The sequence below is a fragment of the Diadema antillarum genome, unplaced genomic scaffold (assembly GCF_040938485.1).
Source record: "Diadema antillarum isolate AM-2024a unplaced genomic scaffold, OU_Dant_1.0 scf00000201, whole genome shotgun sequence".
Taxonomy (NCBI): Eukaryota; Metazoa; Echinodermata; class Echinoidea; order Diadematoida; family Diadematidae; genus Diadema; species Diadema antillarum.
The window spans coordinates 3,249,796-3,262,899 of record NW_027271090.1 but is presented as its reverse complement, the minus strand read 5'-3'; the positions used below and the strand labels follow the sequence as shown (position 1 = coordinate 3,262,899).

The following is a 13,104-nucleotide window of genomic DNA, read 5'->3' as shown; positions in this document are numbered from 1 at the left end:
ATTTGTGTGTACAATTATTAAGTGTGTGATAATGTCTTCAAAAAGTACTTCACCGTAGTAACATGAATCAATTTTTTTTTTTAGCCCATGGTTATCATCATGCTACCAAAATGATAATGATTTAAAAAAAAAACAAGCAGGGGAGCAAATAATAATGTGAAGGTGTTGGTGGCAAGTGATAGCAACAGGTGGCGTGGAGCAGCTTCGTTTGAAGCGTAGAGCAAATATGTCTTGATAAGTTGGTGGCAGTAATTCATCAAGAATTGTTTGATACGCCGCATTCGTGCTGTACGCTGAACACGATTTTTTTTTCTTTCCTTCTAAATAAATTTGGCCAGTGAAAATGACATGACATTTCAGCCTAACCACTTGACGGAACCGTTTTCGAACTTGAGAATACATGTACAACGGTATCGTAGGGGCATGGTGTGAGCAAATGCTTACATTGCTTGTAGTCCACGCGTTCTGGAATGACGCCACTGGTGCCTGATTCGTGGGATTGTGAATAATATTACCGGGAAGCATCGCAGTACTCATGAGAACTTTGGTCCCATTTCAAAGTAGTATACGCTTTTACCATACAAACACGGAAAATTAGGTAAGTGAGATTAATTGTTTTCTGCTTTTTCTGCTTTGCATTCATTCATCTAGCGTACCTAGCTAGCTGAGGACTATTTTTCTTTGTCTTTTTGGAGCTATCATAACCAGCAGAATGGTACGATGTCAATTGAGATTTGTGATGCTGTTAGTGATCTTCTTCCACCAAGACTTATCAACCATTCTCCGATCTAGCCCGTGACCTATGGGGTACGGAAAGATAATCCGTGCTTCGTCGTAGGGCAGTAGCAGAAGAAACATTCATGAGCGCTCATGAATGTATTCGAACATAATATTTCTCTCCAACCCCCTTCTCGTTCTCTGAGCGTAAAGCCATTGATTTTCCACAATATATCTTAATCATTACCTATATAATTTCCATTGGAGAAGTAACCGTGGTTACAAAGTCTTCGCATTCCAGTCCTTTAAATCTATTCAAATTTATGGCCATTTTTCGACAAAACCAGACATTTCACTTTGGTTGGTAACGGAAAGTAAGGGAAACAAGACAATACGAAATGAACAAAGTATCCAATAATAGCGAAAACTTGTAGTAATTACGCATTGTTATGAATATTCTAGTAATCAAAATCAAGTGAACCCTAGATATAGCAGGTCAACAAGTCTCAAGCAGTGCGCCCTTTTTCGTAAAAGCTCTGGAATCATTAATTTGTTCAATGTCTAGGAACAGAAGGTGCGTGAGATATGAATACATAATGGAGGGGAAAATTCCGGAAAAAAAAGAGGTATGTAAGGTGCACTGGAAATCTCTATGTCATGTTATCCATCTACACACGCTGAAAGTTTAAATCTCTATGTCATGTTATCCATCTACACACGCTGAAAGTTTAAATCTCTATGTCATGTTATCCATCTACACACGCTGAAAGTTTAAATCTCTATGTCATGTTATCCATCTACACACGCTGAAAGTTCAAATCTCTATGTCATGTTATCCATCTACACACGCTGAAAGTTTAAATCTCTATGTCATGTTATCCATCTACACACGCTGAAAGTTTAAATCTCTATGTCATGTCATCCATCTACACACGCTGAAAGTTTAAATCTCTGTGTCATGTTATCCATCTACACACGCTGAAAGTTTAAATCTCTATGTCATGTTATCCATCTACACACGCTGAAAGTTTAAATCTCTATGTCATGTTATCCATCTACACACGCTGAAAGTTTAAATCTCTATGTCATGTTATCCATCTACACACGCTGAAAGTTTAAATCTCTATGTCATGTTATCCATCTACACACGCTGAAAGTTTAAATCTCTGTGTCATGTTATCCATCTACACACGCTGAAAGTTTAAATCTCTATGTCATGTTATCCATCTACACACGCTGAAAGTTTAAATCTCTATGTCATGTTATCCATCTACACACGCTGAAAGTTTAAATCTCTATGTCATGTTATCCATCTACACACGCTGAAAGTTTAAATCTCTATGTCATGTCATCCATCTACACACGCTGAAAGTTTAAATCTCTATGTCATGTCATCCATCTACACACGCTGAAAGTTTAAATCTCTATGTCATGTTAACCATCTACACACGCTGAAAGTTTAAATCTCTATGTCATGTTATCCATCTACACACGCTGAAAGTTTAAATCTCTATGTCATGTTATCCATCTACACACGCTGAAAGTTTAAATCTCTATGTCATGTTATCCATCTACACACGCTGAAAGTTTAAATCTCTATGTCATGTTATCCATCTACACACGCTGAAAGTTTAAATCTCTATGTCATGTTATCCATCTACACACGCTGAAAGTTTAAATCTCTATGTCATGTTATCCATCTACACACGCTGAAAGTTTAAATCTCTATGTCATGTTATCCATCTACACACGCTGAAAGTTTAAATCTCTATGTCATGTCATCCATCTACACACGCTGAAAGTTTAAATCTCTATGTCATGTCATCCATCTACACACGCTGAAAGTTTAAATCTCTATGTCATGTCATCCATCTACACACGCTGAAAGTTTAAATCTCTATGTCATGTTAACCATCTAAACACGCTGAAAGTTTAAATCTCTATGTCATGTTATCCATCTACACACGCTGAAAGTTTAAATCTCTATGTCATGTTATCCATCTACACACGCTGAAAGTTTAAATCTCTATGTCATGTTATCCATCTACACACGCTGAAAGTTTAAATCTCTATGTCATGTCATCCATCTACACACGCTGAAAGTTTAAATACAAAGAACTCTCATCGCCAGCATTAAGTCTCTGGCTCGCCTGGCAATTAACCCTATAAAGCCCAAGGGGGGCACATTGTGCCCCCTACCAGATTTTCATTTGCCACTCCTTCGCCCTTAATCCGATTTCAACCAAATTTGGCGACTTGTCCTAAAATCTTATTGCAAACATTTTGCTATATAATTTAGCTATACTTGATATTGCTGGTTGCCATGGCAACCATAAACTGACAACCATGTCAGTCAGATTTTGCATCTTTTTTCTGTTCTCATTTCATTTAACAGCATATACAGTGTATGGAATGGGTGTTTCTTGGCTGAAATTTGTTGAAGGAGCAAAATTTGAAGTAATTATGGTTCTGGAAAGTTTTTCTTATTATTTCCTTTGTTTTTATGTGACAAAGGCATAAAACAATAGATATAATAGAGATAATTGAAAACAATAATATTTTCTAAAGATTGCCCTTCTAATTTGTGTTATGTTGATTCCTTCACCCAAGTTATGCCTCTAATATCAATAGTTTATCATACTATCAATTTGCAATCTCAAAATTCCACTATTATTCTTATATGAAATGTCATAACTATACATGTACCCATCCCAAACATTTCATCTCGGGTCTCATAATGTACTAGTATTTCTTTGTGTTGATATGAATAGTGCCCCCATGTGGTGACCTTGAGAAATTTCAACCATGACAAATAATAAGATTTCACTTGCTTATCATTTGTGGCAAATGTGAAAATGATTAGTCTATAATAAGACATACATAATGGGAATAAAGAAATTATACAGAAAAATCATGTTTTTAGCATATTTCCTATGTATTTCTTTATATTTTGGTATATAGCGCCCTCCATGGGTGACTTTGAGAAAATTCAAATGTACGGTCATGTAGAGTATGAGTTACTCTACCCATGTGCCAAATATGACGATGATACATCAAATAATAAAAAAGTTATATGGGGGGCACAATGTGAGGGGTCAAAATAGCTTGGGCTTAATAGGGTTAAATTGGCTCTTACTGAATGCAATGCGAGACGATGCTGACGAGATACTGAATATAAACAAAATATATAATTCATACAGAATTCCGCATCTTCGTCTTTTTTGCGGACACATTTACAAATCCTTACGTGGACTGTCATGACTGTTTATTTAATTTTCAGATTATAGCAAATCAGCATTCTAACTTAATTCCCAGGTATATGTGGAATGAGTGAATGCGATGCGATATAAGTAGAGCATATCAATGGAGTTTGAGGAAAATTGGATCATCCCTTCAAAGTTTTACATTTGTAAGTTTCCGCGCCGTGATTGCTAGATGAGAAGAATACCACAGTACATTTTCTAGTATGAGGAAAAACTCGTGGCTTTCCTTTTTTTTCAGATTGCAGGTGGAATAGTAGGCCTATACCCTTAACATATTTTAATGCCAGTAACAAGTCGGATGAATGTATGCTTTTCATAGAATAGGAATGGAGAAATCTCTTAATATTTCTTTATTTGAATCGAATTAATCTAATCTAATCTAATTAAATCGACATGTATATGTGGTTTTTACCCCCTCTATAGTTAACTAAACCTTCAAATATATAGGAAAGAAAGGCGAAGAGTGTCATGATCTTCAGAGTTCATACTTGCGGCAGCTTACGATTGCGTAACTGAAATGAATTTCTCAGTTGTTTAAACAACAGCTGCAGGCCTTCTGCTTGGCAAAGTTCTAAAGCGTACTGTAATTGCTGTTGTATCCCTATACATTAAGAGCTTCTTATTGAGTGATGCAGAGTAAACTGGACTCCACCCTCATCAAGTGTACTTTCATGAGGGAAAATCTAGCAAACAACACATACATGTAGAAAGTGCACAGTTGTGTTTTCTTGTGTAGCTCAGCTCGTGTTGCTGAGTTTAAAATGTCAGACACCTGGGGGGTGTTCATTAAGCTGCTCGTAAAGTTACGAACGACTTACGAGCGACTGGTGATCAGTTCTTGTGCTGAATTATGGAAATTCTGATAAGTATGACATCAGAACTGATCACCAGTCACTCGTAAGCTGTTCGTAATTTTACGAACAGCTTTATGAAACAGGGCCCTGCTGTTTATAACCATGGCCTCATGACCACGGCATTTTGTGTACGCATATATACATTACTTTACGGAAATGTGTGTTTATTATAAAATCATTCAGGCATTTGGGCTTATATCATAAGATTAATTTTAAGTTCAATATATCAATAGTGCATTTGTTTATTATCTTACAATAATGTTATTCTTTAATTTTCCCTGGTTACCTTTTATTTTGTTCAATCATTACAATGTTTATGTATACAATGCCAGTACAAACCTTGAAACATTAATTTCTGAGGGATCTGCAGTAAAAATGGAAAAAAATGCCTGAACGCAGGCATTATCATTCTGCTTATTTACTTTTGTATGAGAGTATTTTGCACACAGCGGAGCGAGCATTGGTAAGAATTACCCATATGCACGCCAGGTATCTTTGGAACAGTCTAACACACCCGAGGCGATAGCCGAAGGCGTTTGGTCTGTTTCGAAGGTGCAGTGCACTCCCTTTATAACGAGCACGGTTGTTGTAACGAAATTCCGGTTACAACGAAGTAAAAATCCAGGCTACAACATTATCCGCTCAATTCTTTTTTTATTGTTTCTAGCTTCAACGTTATCCACTCTATTATTTTAATTGTTTTTGTTCGGTTATAACGAAGACATTTCGGTACAGTGCACATTCGTTATAACTAATACTGTTATAATGAAATTCCGGTTCAACGAAGCAAAAATTCAGGCCGCAATATTTTCCGCTCTCTTTCTTTAGTGTTATTTTGTTTTTTATACTATTATTGTAACGAAATTTCGATATAACGAAAGAAAACTGCTGGTCCTGAGGATTTCGTTATAACGGGAGTCCACTGCAGGTAAATATACTACTGCCCGAAAAAAAACCCCAATGTGTATTATTTGCTTTATAAAATAATGAAGCAGATCCTATCATTGCGGGTAAATGAAACGATGGCATCTCGCCTGGTCACCATCTCTACATGAAAGTACTAATGACCGGTCATTATACTTTACTACTGACTGGTCATAAGCATATAGGCAAAATATATGCCTGGTCGCGTGTACGCTCTAAACCAATCATTTTGATAAAGATCTGTTCCATTAATATGATATAATCTACTGATACCATAGAATATATAGCCCAACATGTTTACTGAATTGTATTGGAGATTACGTTAGTAATATGTGAAGTTTGCATATGAACACAATGAAAGGAGGACCTTTTTTTTTTTCGTTTGATCGTTTGTTTGTTTTGGATTTTTTGTGGGTGATTGATAATCAACTTGACTTTACTGTCATACTCATGGCGCTCATGCTCATCGTGGGTCTTAGCACAGAGGGTTACCAATGATTATACTTCTTTGCAAGCTTTCATATAGCTTTGAAGAAGTTTGAGGATAAGTCAGTGTAAGTAATTCATATTTGGTTTATCATGCTGTATATGATCACACTTTGTAATATTCATTTTCATTTGTATAAAAATGACGGTTTTCACGAGTTAAGAAAATGCAGATCAAGAGTGTGTTACCAGGGTTCCGTTGCATAATTCCACATGGTTTCCCTATACTGCCTAAGACTGCTTAGGATATGTCTTGCTAGAATATAAGAATATCTTTAACAACATAACAATACTCAATCTCTTAATACTCTTCAATGATCTGGGAAAGCGAAAGGAACATGTCACTTCTGCTGAACCTGGAAAAAATATCGTTCTACCATCGTTTCTTTTCTTCAGAATTTTCAAAATATACCTGTATGGTATACAAATGTATGCATTGAGATTTGAATTCAACTCCACCTCGTTGGACAGGGTCCTGTTCATGATTTCCACCTTGCCGAACTATCGGTGGACTGGAGTAGAAAACGTCATTACCTGAACATTCTTGCAGCTGCTCAATGGTGGCATGTTCTGTCTGTAGCCTGACAGCAGCTGTGCAAACAGAAATTTACATACAAATTGCAAATAATCACTATAAGCACGAGTACTTTCAGACTGTTTCTATTCACTTTTTAATTACGCGTGTACCACTTTTCTTATTTTGATTAACCCCGTTGTGTTTTCATACTCATTCATCTCCCCCCCCCCCTCCATGGGAAGGGGGGGGGGAGATGGAATTGGAATTTTCAATATCGTGCGAAGTTAGCCCCAAACCTGGTTAAAAGCCGATCAAAAAGCCATAGCAAGCAAGTAAAGCGGGGTTCCCACTATCGTGCGATCTATTACGAACGCCACGATTGGACATTCGTAACTGACCGTGGAAGATTCGTTGAACTCGTTTGAAATTTCACGTTTGGATACGAGGTTATGCGAGTCAATACGTGTTGGTTCGCTTTGATGCGATATGGTCACGATTGGTCTCTTTGTCTATTTGTCACTATTGGTCTATTGTTTTATTTAACAGTGTTTAACAAAACCGATATACACACACAACAGAAAGGTAACTCTCCTAAAATAATGTCACTTTTTAACCCCCCCCCCAAAAAAAAAAAATCAAGAAAAATTATTTCACAGGGGTATTGCTACACTTATTGACTAACTTCTATGTGGGAAATAATGACGGTGATCTTTATAGTCATGAACGAGTGACCTAACATCCACGACAATGGTCACTTTTCAAAAGTCACAAAAGTTACTTTGTGGGGTATGTGAAACATTCTACTTCTGGTGGATGTTTCAGTGATGTCGTCATTTTATATTTCATTGTGCCACTTCTCCCTTATTCAGCCTCGCGGAATACAAAGTATCAGTGGCGTACCGTGGGTCGAGACATTGGGGGGGGGGGGCACCTCGTGGAAAAGTAATTTTGAGGGTGTGTATGCTTGTGCGTGTGTGCGTGCGCTGTCGGTCTGCAAACTTAATGGAGACTACAATACATTACGGAATGTGATACTTTCAACAGCGCAGTCATTGAGCAACATTGTAAGTTTTCCTTACATGGGTTATGGTTTGAGGGTGTGAAACGACAAATTACTGTCAGCAACATCAGGAGAATTGCATAACAATAATAATGCGAGCGAGCGAGCTTGAAAATGTTGACATTTTACAGTCCAAAAACTGCCGTTTGTAGCTATATTTTTTCGCTTTTGAAAATTAAGGGGGAGCGCACCGGGGCGCAACTGCTGGCAATTACTGGCAGCAGCATCAGGAGAATGGCATAACGCTTAAGTGCGAGCGAGCAAAGCGAGCGAGCTGGAAATTAAGGGGGCGCACCAGGCGCAACTGCTGGCAATTACTGACAGTAACATCAGGAGAATGGCATAACGATTAAATGCGAGCGAGCAAAGCGAGCGAGGTTGAAAATTTTGACATTTTACAGTAAAAAAAACTGCCGTTTGTAGCTATATTTTTTTTTTCGCTTTTGAAATTAAGGGGGGGGGGGGGCGCCACGGGCTCAACTGCTGGCAATTACTGGCAGCATCATCAGGAGAATGGCATAACGATTAAATGCGAGCGAGCTTGAAAATTTTGACATTTTACAGTTCCCAAACTGCCGTTTGTAGCTATATTTTTTTTTTCGCTTTGAATATTAGGGGGGGGGGGCGCACCAGACGCAACAGCTGGCAATTACTGGCAGTAACATCAGGAAAATGGCATAACGATTAAATGCGAGCGAGCGAAGCGAGCGAGCTTGAAAATTTTGACATTTTACAGTCCAAAAACTGCCGTTTGTAGCTATACTTTTTTTTTTCGCTTTGAAAATTAAGGGGGGGGGGGCGCGCACCAGGCGCAACAGCTGGCAATTACTGGCAGTAACATCAGGAGAATGGCATAACGATTAAATGCGAGCGAGCGAAGCGAGCGAGCTTGAAAATTTTGGCATTTTACAGTCCAAAAACTGCCGTTTGTAGCTATATTTTTTCGCTTTGGAAATTAAGATCAGATCAGATCAGCCACTGGTAGTCAAGGGTGTCGGTTTATGCTCATGATTGGGGGAGGTATGATCAACGAGGGGGCGTCGAAGTGATGACCAAGCGCGGGAAGGATGTCCAAAATCTGCACTTTAGAGCATCCCCTAATTATTTGCGTTTGTGTGTGTGTTTTATGTACATGGAAAAGTTAGGAAATAGCCCAGGTCAAGTCTTATTATTGGCAATGCAAGGCATTTTAATATAGACTAGTATGTAACGCAACACTGCAAAATCAATGATCTATAGCTTTGATATAACGAAGTGTAAGGTACAAAGGTGTACATTCTACATCACATTGCGCAACATTGCAGCAACTCTTTTTGCCGTTCGGATGTTCTGAGTACACTGCGCACATCCTGCTCATATTCAGAATGCCAAAAAGGAATCACGCCTCTTTAATTATGGTTGAAAGAAATCCTAGAGAAATATCTTATTTCTTGATCACCCTTTCATGTCGATTTCAAAAGCAATTTACTAACCCTTGAATTACCATTTTGGTAAGTTTTTTTTTTCGGCGGATTGGGGGGGGGGGGGGGGAGGGCACGTGCCCCCCCCCATGCCCCCCCCCCCCCTATTTACGCCACTGCAAAGTATATACGATTTGCAGGTAAAATAAGGGCTAAATAAATGTTCCAAAAAAAAAATAAGCAGAAGAATCGTGCTAATCGTAGAAAATTTTTGAACCGTCCAAAAAAATTCTACGATTAACGCGATTGCTATGATTGACCTCAAGATTTGATACAAACTGATACGATCTAATAAGATCACCACGATTGCTTCACGATTAAGACCACGATTTCAATCGTGGCGCCAATCGTGATAGTGGGAACCCCGCTTAAACGATCTTTATATGTTATCAGCCTGAGAAACTCCACGATGGCTTTAAGATGCCCTCACCAATAAACTGACTTTAATACGATCACAGCCGAATTTGATCATTTTCTTTATCTTGTGTCCATTTTTACTCAACTTCGGGACGACGTGACGTCTGCATTAAAGTTCACAGATACGATAATGAAGCAACATGAAATGTTTAGTATGTCGTGTGTATATCAGCTGTATTAATGAGGTCTCCATCACCATCAAAAGATAGTTAGGATGAAACAAAAAAACTCTTTAATTTTGTTTCACCCCTTGTGGAGCCGGGAAATGTGCAAAGGCGGGAAATGTGCAAACTTCTCGCCGGGAATTGTGCAAACGCCGGGAAATGTGCAAACATCTTGCCGGGAATGTGCAAACGCCGGGAAATGTGCAAATTTCATCGACGGGAAATGTGCAAACGTGACGCCGGGAAATGTGCAAAAGTTCAATTTTGCCGGGAAATGTGCAAACCATTTACTTTAGCAATACTGTGTATAAAGATGGTAGATAAACTCGCATGTCAAAACTGCGCATGAACCTCCACCTTTGATATAGTAGACCGGGGGCCCAGAAGATTTATTCAGCTGAAAAGGGTCACACTTTTTAATGGTCTCATTGTATAAGGATGTGGCTTAAGCGGGGTTCCCACTATCGTGCGATCCATTGCGAACGCCACGATTGGACATTCGTAACTGATCGTGGAAAATTTGTTGAACTCGTCTGAAATTTCACGTTTGGATACGAGGTTATGCGAGTCAATACATGTTGTTACGCTTGGATGCGATATGGTCACGATTGGTCTATTTCAAGCGATACGATCTGTCACGATCTGGTCTGCCGTTCAAATACGATCCGACAGGATTGTCTTGATTGAGTTCACGATTGGTACCGATCTAACATGACCATTACGATCAGGATCCCCGATCTGGTACGTGCAGCAACGTACTGATACGTTCCAATACGAATACCGCGAACCAATACGGGCTGCTGAGATAAGATACGATATCTTTTACGATCGGGATCAGAAGCGACCCCCATTTAAGGCGCGATTGGACCCGAATGGGAATATTATAGTCCGGCTGACGATGGATTTCATTGTTTCCCTTAGATTATGCAGAGTGATTAGGCCTATTAATTTTATCCACAACCATTGATGATGGCAAGGCTCGACAGGTTGACGATGATGACAACGTAACCTTTGCAGTATTGCTAATGACGATTATGTTATCAGAGAGAAAGCAGCACACAGGCCAGCCATAACCTCAGATATTCCCTCATCTAATATCAAACGTAAAGAAATTAAAAGATTATTAAATCGACATGCTCACCCTCCCCCCTCACAAAAAAAAATGAAATAACGAACCCAAATACATAAGATCAGATGATTGCCCCTCTTCCCCAGAAAAAAAACCCCAGCAAGACAAAAATGACCTTTCTCTCCAATACATGAAGAAAATAATTATATGATGAAATGGAAGCTAAGAAAGAGGATGGGATCATTTTGAATGTTGTGTAACATAGTATTATGTGTTATATACGCTCGATATAAGAAAGTTGGCCGAATGGATAGTATTGCTTATGTGTTCGATTTCATATTCGCAAAGTGTATGTATCATATGCCTTTTTATTTCAAAATGTCGTTATCTCATGGGTTATTAAAAGTTTGATTTATTCGGCTTGATTTAGTGTTTTACTTAACAATGTTTAGCATAACCGATACACACACATAACAGAAAAGTGACTCCCTAATCAAAATGATGTCACTTTTTAACAAAAAAGGAGGTTTTACGAAAATTATTTCGCAGGGTATATTGCTACACTTATTGAATAAGTAACTGTGAAAAATAATAACATACAAAAAAAAAGACATTGAAAAGTGTCAAAATAGGGGTCAAACGATGGCTGATGAAACAACAACTCTTAATTACTGTACAATACACAAACAGCAGGATACTGCACCCCCCCAAAAAAAATACTCTGTAATATACTTTTAAAAATTAACCATTTACCTTTGATATGTACCCATTCAAGCACAATTCATTAGATTATTCTCATCTTTGTACTTACGTTATAGTCAATACGTGCAGACATACAATTGTCATTTTATTTTTGCTCATTTTTTGTTTTCGTTACAAAAGTTATCCCATATCCTGGTTTGTGTGTCTGTATAATGGTAATAGCAACTCATTAATGAAAACATCATGAACATAATGTATGAAAACATCTAAAAGTCTGTAATACAACTTTCATTTCATGAAATCATTAAAAAAAATGATTTTGATAATGTACCTTAAAAATTACCACAATTAAACCCTACACCGTCATACAATTTACCGTTTGGAAATAATAATCTAAAAATGCAGGCTACCACCTATCAGAATACAAAATAAATCAATTTATGAGTAAAATAAGGGCAAATGGGCAAAAAGAAATAATAATGATGATAAGCGGAAGTGAAGTGAAAAAGTCGATCCCGATCAACACGATTAAGAAGCACGATTAGAAGAGATTTGCTGCGTTTGGATACGATCCTAGACGATCTGATGCGATGATCACGATCAAAAACTAATCGTGTTAATCGTAGAAAATTTTTGAACCGTCCAAAATTTTCCTACGATTAATGCGATTGCCACGATTGACCTTAAGATCTGATAAGACTATCACGCTTGCTGCACGATTAAGACCACGATTTCAATCGTGGCGCCAATCGTGATAGTGGGAACCCTGCTTAAGGGTCAATAAAATGAATTGCTGGCAAGTCACATCCTGTACCGTAAGCCTAGGGGCCACAAAAAGGGACCCCGAAAAATGGATTTATTCAGCCGAAGGGGGTCACGGACAAAAGTTGGTGGATATTGTTCCTTTGGGTGTACTTATCATGAAAACAGCAATGCCAGCTATTTTATCCTGTACGGGGCCCCAGACAGTAGCCCCAAAGAGCCCCGACAAATATGGTGTTATTCAGCTGAAAAGGGTCACGGCTAATTTCTTTTGCAATGGAAGTAGTTCCCATCAGAGTTATCCAAAACACCAATGCCAGCTATTTTATCCTGTACGGGGCCCCAGACAGTAGCCCCAAAGTGCCCCACCCCCATAGGCCATATACGTACAAACACACACAAACATTGACTTTATTCGGGCAGCTGAGAAGAGTCACGGCTAATTTCTTTTGCAATGGAAGGAGTACTCATCAGATATATCAAAAACACCAAAGCCAGCTATTTTATCCAGTAACGGGGCCCCGGACAGTAGCCCCAAAGGAGCCCCCCCCCCCCGGCACACACACACACACACACACACACACACACACATAGTTTCATTCAGCTAAAAAGGGTCACGGCTAATTTCTTTTGCAATGGAAGTAGTACCCATCAGAGATATCCAAAATACCAAAGCCAGTTATTTTATCCTGTACGGGGCCCCAGACAG

The 13,104-nt window shown here is 38.6% G+C and overlaps 1 protein-coding gene across 1 annotated transcript in view; it reads left to right on the top strand.

The window, feature by feature from the left end:
* The first annotated feature begins 377 nt into the window (after positions 1-377).
* Positions 378-13,104, top strand: part of LOC139723882 (carbohydrate sulfotransferase 14-like) — a 32,228-nt gene continuing 19,501 nt past the window's right edge. The window contains exon 1 of the mRNA XM_071635091.1: positions 378-598. The gene's annotated coding sequence lies outside the window, so the exon portion shown is untranslated. The remainder of the gene's footprint in view (positions 599-13,104) is intronic.